The following is an 11,516-nucleotide window of genomic DNA, read 5'->3' on the forward strand; positions in this document are numbered from 1 at the left end:
ATTTCCAAATTGAGAAAGTCTAAGAATGTCTCACCTCCTCATCCTAGACCCAAACTCCTTCCTACACTTTCCATTCCTCCTATTTATGCTTCAATTCCACCTCCTATTTCATACAAACATCCAACATCCTCTATTTATCCACCTAGTGATGTTCCTTATGTTTCTCCTTCTACAAATGAAGAAAAGGAGTCGATGTTGGTTGGTTCAAATTCTTCTCAAATTTCAAACTGAACTAAATGAAACTACAATGCTTGTGAGTGATGTCGAAGATGCCTTTCTAAAGCTCGTAAACTTGCTTCCAAAACTATTTCCTCCCCTAAGACACCTACCAATTATTTGATCCATATATGTGGCATATAAAATGGTTAAATAAAATGTTGACTATGATCCATGTGAATTTTTGAGGTGACAATTGTTGGATAACCTTTGGTTGACAAAGAGTGATTTGTATCCCCTCTGGTATGGATCACTCATTGTGTGCTTGGTATTTTACTTTCTCAATGCACTGCCTGGAGTAAATAATGTTGTTTGGCGAGGATATGCTCATTTTAGTTCTCAAATTAAATAATATTTGGATAGTTTGGATGCTTGTGATGTTGCTTGGGATGAGTTCTTTTCAGATATTCAAAACAAGATGGTTATGAGGAAGTGGATCCCTCTGAAATTTGATGAATGGTATAGGGATGATATTACTTTTATTGTTGACAAAGAAAATTGTTTCATTAAAGTTGTCATTCTGAGGACTTCCTGGGTGGCTAAGCTTCCTTATGAGGTGCTAGAAGATGAATGCATGAGCATTGTAGAAATATGAATAAAGAATTATTTGGAACATATGATGAAATAATGAGTAGAAATGTCAGAAAGAGACCCAACAAGATTGAGATTATGTCAAAAGGTAGGAAAGAAAGGAAAAAATCTAGAGAAGATTTTGTTTATTCTTCTAAAGTGTCAAAAGCTAAACATGTATCTAAAGAGTCTACAGAAGCTCTTATTGTTGAAAGTGATGAAGAAAATCTAGAGAAGGGTAGTGTGCAAAGAAGTGCTATAGCAAGGAAGGTTGTGATTTCTTCCCCTACTTCTTCAGAGGAAGGTTTGTTTGATGAAGATAGAGTACTTGAGATGCTTGGGAAACTAGATGTCTTAAAAAGTGTTAGTGAGTTGCATTTCACTGTTCCTTCTTATGATCAAGATATCATTGAACTACTGTGTGTAATGTACTTTCTTCAGAACAATTGTTCCTTTAAATAATGTTCTTACAACAAATTCACACCCTATTCATCATTTTCAACCATCCTCCTCAACCCTTCAATCAAGGGGATGGCCTCACTATGTGAGTATTCTTGACCCATCTAATGTCCAAGATTTTCCAAATCATGAATAAACTAAACTACTTGGATAGGATACACTCATGTTAGGGAGGCATCCTCATCATAAGAAGTATAGGAAGAATTATTGTCAACATTGAGGTATTTCATGTTGAGGTATAGAGGTTTCACCCAAGCTCCCATGGAAAATGTTAATTAACTCAGGATCTACACCTTTTAGGGAAGTCATAAATCTATAACTTCTTCTCATATGGATATTAGATGTAGGATTTAAAGTAATAAAACTCATACAAAGGAAATGTCTAAACAATACAATTTTTTATTAAATTGACCATTTAATAATTGCATAGAATGAATAAAAATTTAATCCCTAAATGTAAGAAAAATTCGATCTAGACATGAAAATCCACTATATCAATGAAATGCATTTAAATAAAATCTAAAAATGAAAATAATCTAAGTGGGCATAAGATACTGTAGCGTCCTAAAATTGTGACACTTGCAATTTCGACCGCATTTGGGTCTTCACGATGGCGACGCAACACAGAACCTGAATGGAGACCCCGAAACTTGCTCATGGCATCAAAAACTGCATTTTTCCAGTACCCTGCCTGATCCCTCCTTGCACCCTGTTGTCCCGGGAGGTGGGACCAGAGCGCCCAGCGCCCTGGTCCCTGGCCCTATTTTGGGCCTGGTCCCCTATGGGACTTCGGGTCTTTTTGTTTGCAAATTGGAAAATTAACTTTCCTAGTCGGCCCAAGGTCAGAAAAATCAGTCTATCAGCCCTAATTGACAAGTATATAAACTACATCTTCCTCTCCCATTTGGATAGATAAAAAGAAGAGGATGATATGTGTACAAGACACGGAAATGATATTCAAACATTCAAGCATTCAAGCATTCAAGCATTCCTTCAAGCAATTGATCATTCTAAGTCTCCATTCAAGGCTAAGTGTTGCATTCAAGACAAGGATTCAACCATTGAAGAGGAGATCACTTACAACATACAACATACAACAAACAACAACATCTATACCTTCGCATATAAGGATACAAACATCCTTACAACAAGGTACTAGTACTTGTTTTACATTACAAACATTTACATTTACAGCATTTCTCATTTCTTGGTTAATTCCAAAACCGAGGTTTGACCTAAGGGCAAACCCCTAATCCCTAACCCCCCAATCGTCTTCGCTTTTCTATTTGTAGGTTGCAGGTACGCGGCTGAAATTGAAGATCTGGAATCCTTGTGCAAAGACGAACAAATCCCCCTTCGTTTCGCGGATTTTTCGGAGGACCGTGTGCACTCCGAGCGCCATCGTCCCGTCAACTTTTGCTCAAATTTGCAGGACAGTGCCATCTCGACATTTTATTGCTAATTCCAGGTCCGCAGCTTCATCCTATATTCCTATCTCTATTTATAAGCGAATCTTTGTCATTTTTCATGCATTCCTAGCTTAATTCTTCTATCTACATTCTTTACAAAAGAGGGTAACCTTGCTGTCTTAACCCTTGAAACTCATTTAGAATCCAATCTTGAATTGTGTGGGATTGGATCTTGTGGGTTTCAACCCCTCTTTTGAATGTAAAGTCTCCCCTAAGTGAAAACCGTCAACCCTAGTGACCTCCCTTCTCTCTCCTCAGAGTTGGAAGAGGGGAGAGCAACTAGGGTTCGATTTTTCCGCTTTACATTTTGGTGAACCCGACGTGAACATCCTTTCTGATTATTCATGGTTAGATCTGAAAATTGGATTCCCTGATTACATTTCCATGTTTGATCTTTTGCAAAATTTTAGACGTTAATTGCATAAAAACCCTAAATTTTCTTTTTAGTAATTGAGCTTGCAAAATGTTTAATTATTAATGCTTGTTTCAGATCTGCCCTTCTATTACAAATCATCAATTCATATCTGTGCTTTAATTTTGAAAATTAAGTGGTTAAGTGTCAAAACCCTAATTTTTAAAATCCTCTTGATTCGACCTTTGACTGATAATTTCACTGACCAAAACATCTCCAAATCAGCTGTAACTTTGGATTCCGCAACAAAATCATATTATCTTTCATCCCTAAAAATTTGGAAAAAAGTTGCGAGGACCGTGTGCACTCCGGGCGCCATCGTCCCCGACATTTTTTCTGAAATTTCGGGAGCTAGATCTTACTGTATTTTTCTGCTAAAATTCAGAATTTTGGTTAATTTTATCAATTACAACACTTTCAAAATTACAGTCAAAGTTGGTCTAGGGATTGCTTGGATTAAGGCTTCTAATCATTCAAAAATTGTTGAAACTGAAATTCATGTCAAAATTGTGTTTCTTACTGTCCTAAATCTGAAAAGTGTGTTTGCATTCATTCGAAATTTCAGTGCTTTATTCAAGTTCTTGCAATTTGTGACTTTTGAAATTAAGTGTTCAATTACAACAACTTTAATTTCCGCTTTCAAAATTGAATTTTGCGTGAAATTGAGTCAACTTTTAAATTTCAAAACCTGCATTGCTTTTGGTATTCCCTCTAAAATCATAAAATTCAAAATTTCAGTTTTCCTCTCTTTTTCAAAATTCAAATTTTGCATTTTTCGACAATCTGGGTAGGGTTCAATTTTGAGATTGCAACTTTAATTTGGCCTATCTACAGATCGTAAAATCACTCAATTGTTTTAGATTAGCTTTAAAATCATCATAACTTTCATCCCTGCAAATTTCGAAAAAAGTTGTCAGGACCGTGTGCACTCCGAGCGCCACGGTCCCTGACATTTTTTCTGAAATTTCGGGAGATTGTCCTGATTGTATTTAACAGCTTAAATCTGGAAGATTGGCTAATTCTATTGAAATTTGCTGCCTCTAAAATTCAAAATCTTCTCTCTTTCTCTCTAGTGCATGAGTTTTACAACAATAAGCCCTACTTACACTATTCCCGTTAGACGAAGCCATAGAATTAAGTCTTTCCGAGGTTTAATTACCGAGGAGATGGAACCTAATTTGAATAGCCTTTTTAACGAGGACATGGGTAATTCCTCTAATCCTCCTAATGATGAAGAAGCTCTCAATGAGGTTTCTATTGAACAACTTTCGAAATTGGATAACCAATTTGATGATTTTCACCAATGGATGTCTCATGAGTATCCTGATAGTCAAGCTCTTTCATTAATTGAGGGTCTAAAACATATGCTTCAAAGTGATAAGAATGGAATTGATATTTTGCGTGGTATTGCACACATTGTGGATTCAAATGTGATGCCTATGAAGAGTTGTGCCGAAACTTTAGGTTATACGCAACCTCCTACTCAAGTCAATCATTCTATTCCTTTGACAACTTCTATTGCTAGCATACCTACCTTTACATCAAACATAATGACTACTTCTATACAAGACATTCCTCCTATGATCACCAGTCATGGGGGCAATCCCTCTTCTTCAATTAACCCTCTTCCTTCATTTAATCTGACTTCTTCATTCATTCCTTCAATGAGTGTTCCTATTACATCTCCACAAATGAACATGACGCAAGGGGGCAATTTATTTAACCATCCCATTCCTCCTTGTAGTGTTCCTCCTTTCCAATCATCCCCTATGACTAACTATCACAGTGTCCCGCCACCTTACTCTTTACCTTCTTTCAATAACATAACACCTCCATCTCAATCCAACACATCTACTATGAACTCCTCGACTGAAGCGACCATTAACAATCTTGCACAAACTGTCTCTTCTTTATAGCAACAAATTGCCTCTATGAATCAATCTAAGTTTAGTGTGCCCACATTTGATGTTGCAAGCCCACTTTCTCTTGACATTGTTCGAGCTATTCCCCCTAAACATGTTGAAATTCCGCATTTGGAGCTTTATAATGGTAAAGGTGATCCTCTAACACATGTTAAGACTTTTCAAACAATATGTACCGATTTTGCTTATTACCAAAGGTTGCTTGCAAAACTGTTTACTAGGACATTAAGAGATAAAGCCCTACAATGGTATTTCTCGTTGCCTTCTTATTCTATTACTTCTTTCGAACAACTTGCAAATACTTTCATTCAACAATTTCAAAACAATATAAGTCCTAAAGTTACTTTGATTGATTTAATGCATTGTAAACAAGGTGTTAAAGAAAAAGTGACTGATTTCATTGGTAGATATAAGCATTTATATGCTCAAATTTCTTTTCCAGTGCCTAACAATGATATTCAAAGAATCTTTATTTCTAATTTACAAAATGATATTCGAGACAAACTCCTGTTTTCTGAGTTTACTTCTTTCCAACAGTTGTGCGCAACTCTTCACAATTATCAACTAACTGTGAGTCAAATGGAACAATCACATCCTATGGCTCCGAGTGATAAGGGTGATAGTAGTCAACAACCATTTGGAAAGTTTAAACCGAACAAAGAGTCCATCAAATTCAATGAAAACATCATCAACAACAATGTGAATGCAGCATCAAGTGTGCCTCCTATTTCTAGGTTTTTCAAGAAAGAAAGAAAGTTTACTCCTTTGAATGAATCATTGCATAGTATTATGAATAAGTTATTGGAACAAAATGTGCTTACTCTTTCTCCTATAAGGCAAATTGATCCTGCAAAGATTAATTCGCCCTATTTTGATAACAAATCCTTTTGTCAATTTCATCGTCAACCTGGGCATGATACTAAAAAATGTTTTTCTTTAAAGGGTAAAATTCAAGATTTGATTGATAATAATACTATCTCTGTTTTGGGAGTGAATGATAAAGGCAACACATCTGTAGCTCCTCCTAGCCAAAATCTTCAGATTTTTACTGATCCATTACCTTCTCATACCTCTAATGTGATTGAGACTAATGATTCCTCTTTCTCATCTAATGGTCTTGTGTCTATGACTCCAAATGTGATTAACTTTGTAGAGCAGCAAGAAAACCCTAAAGAACCTTCCATCACATTTGATTCTAGTGAAACCATTAGAGCACCTGATGGTCCTTTATACATAGTTGCAAAAGTCAAGAATACACCTTGCCATGGAGTGCTTATTGATCCTTCGTGCATGGTTAATGTTATTACTGAAGAATTCCTTTTTACTTTGCAATTGAATCAAGTGATCTATGACAAAACAAATGTGGTTGTAAAATTATTTGATGCATTTTCTTCTCCTGCAATTGGTTCTATTACATTACCTATTGAATTTCATAACAAATCCTTTGATGTGAACTTTGCTATTATTCCTTCATCTGAACAATTTCGTGTGAAGCTTGGCTATCCTTGGCTATCTTCCATGAAAGCTATTGCTTCTCCTATTCACAAATGTTTGAAATTTCCCCATAATGGTGAAGTTGTTACTGTCAATCATAGTCTCTTTAAACCAGCTGAAAGAACTTCTAGCATTCCTATTGATTATTTTTGGCCTAAACAATTCCAATCTCTTCCTCCGCGAAGTGATCATCTTTTCAAATCTTATCAAAAGTGGAAAACAGATATGATCCTATCTCTAAGTGAACCTAGAACACCCAAATTTGGTATTCCTATCGTTCTTGAGAAGGAAGTTCTTCCTTTGAAAGATAAAACTAATGTCTTTCCTCAAGAAGATTCCCAACCCATTCCTATGGATGTGACTATGTCTATATCTGATAAACTTTCTAAAAGCAGACCTATACCTCCTCGTCATGATGGACTTGGTCTTCTTCCTCAACCAAAAATTCCTCCTTTATATGGAGCAGTTCCTCCTCCGTCCTTTTATAGAGAGAAGAGACCTTCCTCTCCTCGTATTATCCAGCCTAAGAGACCACAACCTAAACACCCAAGTGATAAGGATGAGAACATTCCTCCTCCTCAATCTTCTCCACTTCCTACTAAGACTAGATGAAATCATTCTGCACGTGAACGCCGATGAAAGCATCGTCTTAGAGCTCAAGCAGCTGCTTCTCAAACTCTACAATCTCCAAAAACACCTTCAACAAAAATTATTCCATTTTCTCCTCAATCAGAAATTGAGCCAAAATCTCCTAAACATAAGATGCATGATGGTCTTGATCCTGTGCGAGTTAAAGATCCTATTTTTATAAATCTTGATGATGATATAGATGAAAATGTTATTCATGATGAAAATGTTACTGCTCTTGCTTCTGATAGTGAACATGAATTTGTTGATGTTGATAACCATTTATCTCATGAATTTTCTAAAGCACTTATCCTAGCTCCTAGACAAGAACAACGTGGCTTGGAACATGAACATAGCCCTTGTTTGGATCCTGCGATAGCTCCATCTGCTGTGTTGGATGTTCCTCCTCTAGCGTGTTCCCTGCCTTCCCGAAACATTGATCAGCAAGATCGCGGGGTAGATGACATGCTAGACTAGTTTCATTAGCATAGCAGATTCTCTCCTCCTTTTTTTTTGTTACTTCTTCTATGTGTTATTCTCATTCTTCTATTTGTTGTCCTTAGTATTGTCTGCTTGAGGACGATGCAAAGCATTGAGATCTCTTTTGGTCTCTCTCATGTTGACTCAAAAGACACATGTGTTCCCTTCTTCTAGGTGACCTTCCTTGATTGGGGAATGAAGAACAATTATGCATACATACATATGATATACATGACTTATCATACAGCATACTGACCCCGAGGAAAGCGAAGTCACCTCGTGCTTTGTGTTTTGTGTCCATTATCCTTGGGTTTATCTCACACTTGGGGGCTAAATCTTTGTGATAATGTGCTCCTTTCCCTTCTCATTTCTTATGTGTATCACTACCTTAAAGCAATCACCCCCATTGAGGTGCCTGCGATCGCTTTAACGTAGGGGGGCATACACCCCGTCTATCCCTTCAGGATACTTGGAAATTTCTTGGTGAACTTAGCTTTGCCTTGAAAATTTTTGGTATTTCTCTTGCATGACTCATAGTCATGGTTCTCCCTTGTGATCTTCCCTTTTACTTTGTCAATCGAAGTCATAAGATCCTTAGTCCACTGGGGGCTTGGTGTGTCTTGCCTCCTTGACGTGGTGAAAGTCTTTCAATGTTGTTTCCTTGTACTTTACCGGAAGTATGAGCGTACGCCTATACTCGTGCTAAAGTGGGGGCTAAATGTAGTGTCCTAAAATTGCGACACTTGCAATTTCGACTGCATTTGGGTCTTCACGATGGTGACACAACACAGAACCTGAATGGAGACCCCGAAACTTGCTCATGGCATCAAAAACTGCATTTTTCCAGTACCCTGCCTGATCCCTCCTTGCACCCTGTTGTCCCGGGAGGTGGGACCAAAGTGCCCAACGCCCTGGTCCTTTAGGACCAGGGCGCCCAGGGCCCTGGTCCCTGGCCCTATTTTGGGCCCGATCCCCTATGGGACTTTGGGTCTTTTTGTTTGCAAATTGGAAAATTAACTTTCCTAGTCGGCCCAAGGTCGGAAAAATCAGTCTATCAGCCCTAATTGACAAGTATATAAACTACATCTTCCTCTCCCATTTGGATAGATAAAAATAAGAGGATGATATGTGTACAAGATGTGGAAATGATATTCAAACATTCAAGCATTCAAGCATTCAAGCATTCCTTCAAGCAATTGATCATTCTAAGTCTCCATTCAAGGCTAAGTGTTGCATTCAAGACAAGGATTCAACCATTGAAGAGGAGATCACTTACAACATACAACATACAACAAACAACAACATCTATACCTTCGCATATAAGGATACAAACATCCTTACAACAAGGTACTAGTACTTGTTTTACATTAAAAACATTTACATTTATAGCATTTCTCATTTCTTGGTTAATTCCAAAACCGGGGTTTGACCTAAGGGCAAACCCCTAATCCCTAACCCCCCAATCGTCTTCTCTTTTCTGTGTGTAGGTTGTAGGTACGTAGCTGAAATTGAAGATCTGGAATCCTTGTGCAGAGACGAACAGATCCCCCTTCGTTTCGCGGATTTTTCGGAGGACCGTGTGCACTCCGGGCGCCATCATCCCGTCAACTTTTGCTCAAATTTGCAGGACAGCGCCGTCTCGACATTTTACTGCTAATTCCAGGACCGTAGCTTCATCCTATATTCCTATCTCTGTTTATAAGCGAATCTTTGTCATTTTTCATGCATTCCTAGCTTAATTCTTCTATCTACATTCTTTACAAAAGAGGGTAGCCTTGCTGTCTTAACCCTTGAAACTCATTTAGAATGCAATCTTGCATTGTGTGGGATTGGATCTTGTGGGTTTCAACCCCTCTTTTGAATGTAAAGTCTCCCCTAAGTGAAAACCGTCAACCCTAGTGACCTCCCTTCTCTCTCCTCGGAGTTGGAAGAGGGGAGAGCAACTAGGGTTCGATTTTTCCGCTTTACAGATACGTTAGGTTCATCAAAATGTAATGGTGGTGAACAACTATCCACTATACAAACACGAGGGCTTCACTGGCTAGGCAATATTGTATCACGTGCATTCATATTAGGGGGTTTAATATCCCAAAAATGAGGGTACAATATATTTCCCGACGGTGAAAATTGGGGGGTTTTAATTTTGAGCTATGAAAAAAATCAATATTTGGTGAAAATAGGTGGGTTTTAAATTCAACCTATGTATCGGGAGGGGGTGACAAAAAAGGAGTTTAAGGCAATATTTTATTAAAATAGGGGGATTCTTTAGTATGTTATGAATGCACATGATATAACCCAAGTTCACTAAGTGGATCCCCCGTGTATAAAATAAAATCTGAAAATAAAATTCAGAAGTGGGCATAAGATACGTCAAGGTCACCAAAATGTAATGTGGGGGAAATAGGATTCACTAGCTTAATGCATGCAAACTAGGAAACTAGGAAACTAGGCCTATTTCCAATTTGTTTAAAATCAAAAGGATAATGATCCACTAGGCTCAAGATGGCTTAAGCACAAAGTGGATGCAATGGTCATTCACTATTGAGTTAAAATGTGAAGTATAATTGTAAAGAAGAATGAGTGAATTAGGAGAAAGTAAGCTAAAATGATAGTTTTATCCATGTATTGAAAGACAACAGACTCAAAACCCAATTTCAGAAAAATATGCAAAAGAACAGACTGTAACTAACATATAGTCCAAATTTGAGGCAAAAGTGCAAGGACTCAATCACCTAGCTTGACATGCTTTTGGGACTCTATCACCCAACTTGACCTAGTCCCATCAATTTCAGCTCCAACAAATTGCAGAGTGTATATCTCTATCTGATGATTATGAACCTCTTTTCATAGATTTTCCACCTATTTCTACACATAGAAAAGAGAGAAAATGTTGGGTAGAGTGGGGTTTGCCTAAGTCAAACCCCAATTTAAAAATTAACATAGAAATTGGATTGCATTGGACTTGAAATTGAAAGCATGTTGTTAGGTAGCAGAGGCTAGAACTAAAATTAAAATGTTTATACCTTCTTAGGCCTTCCTTGTGTTGAAATTTTCATGAAGATGATTTATGTTGACTTGTAATTGACTTAGAAAGAGAAGATCATGGAGGCCATCACAAATGCATAGATCTACCACAAACTCCTAATATTTAATGACTTGATGCTTGATCTGTTGATCTTGAAATTGAATTGGGAAGAGTTTCATCCCTGTAGTTGATTGATCTCAAAATGAGGGAGGATACCTTTCTTATATACCTCTTCCAACAATTTTGGGCTGCAAAACACAGAGTAGGTCGACATGGGAAAAGATTTCTTTTTAAATCAAATCGACCATTGTGTGATTTCAATTTGGGGCCAAACTAAGGGGAGTGAGGTGCCCTAGGCACCATGCTCCCTCCAAAGAAGGCCCAAATTGGGACCTGAGGTCCTAAATGGGGCAAGGAAGCCATAACCATATACTAATTTGAGTTATGTCAAGCATACCAAGCACTGAAATCCAAAAACACTAAAATGGGGCCTAAATAAGCATGAATTTACATAAGGGTGCAATTTTGTGACACTAAACTTACCATCCAAGACATAATTATATAAACTGAGCTATGCCCTAATTTTAATCTAGGACTCAAATTATCTTTAATGACAACCTTTATTATACTTACAATCAATATTTATGAGGGGATGGCATATTTTAAATTTTTCTTAAGTCTATTTTTTACTTTATAACTTTGGCTTATATATCCATCTTTAATAGTTAAAATATTTAAGTAAGATAGGTTCCCATAAAATATCATATGTGTTAGATAGGTAGTCCTGTAGGGATTTTAGCTTCTCATGATTATAATTTTTATTTTATTGTCTTAAACCGCAA

Source organism: Cryptomeria japonica, chromosome 8, assembly GCF_030272615.1.
Source record: "Cryptomeria japonica chromosome 8, Sugi_1.0, whole genome shotgun sequence".
Lineage (NCBI taxonomy): Eukaryota > Viridiplantae > Streptophyta > Pinopsida > Cupressales > Cupressaceae > Cryptomeria > Cryptomeria japonica.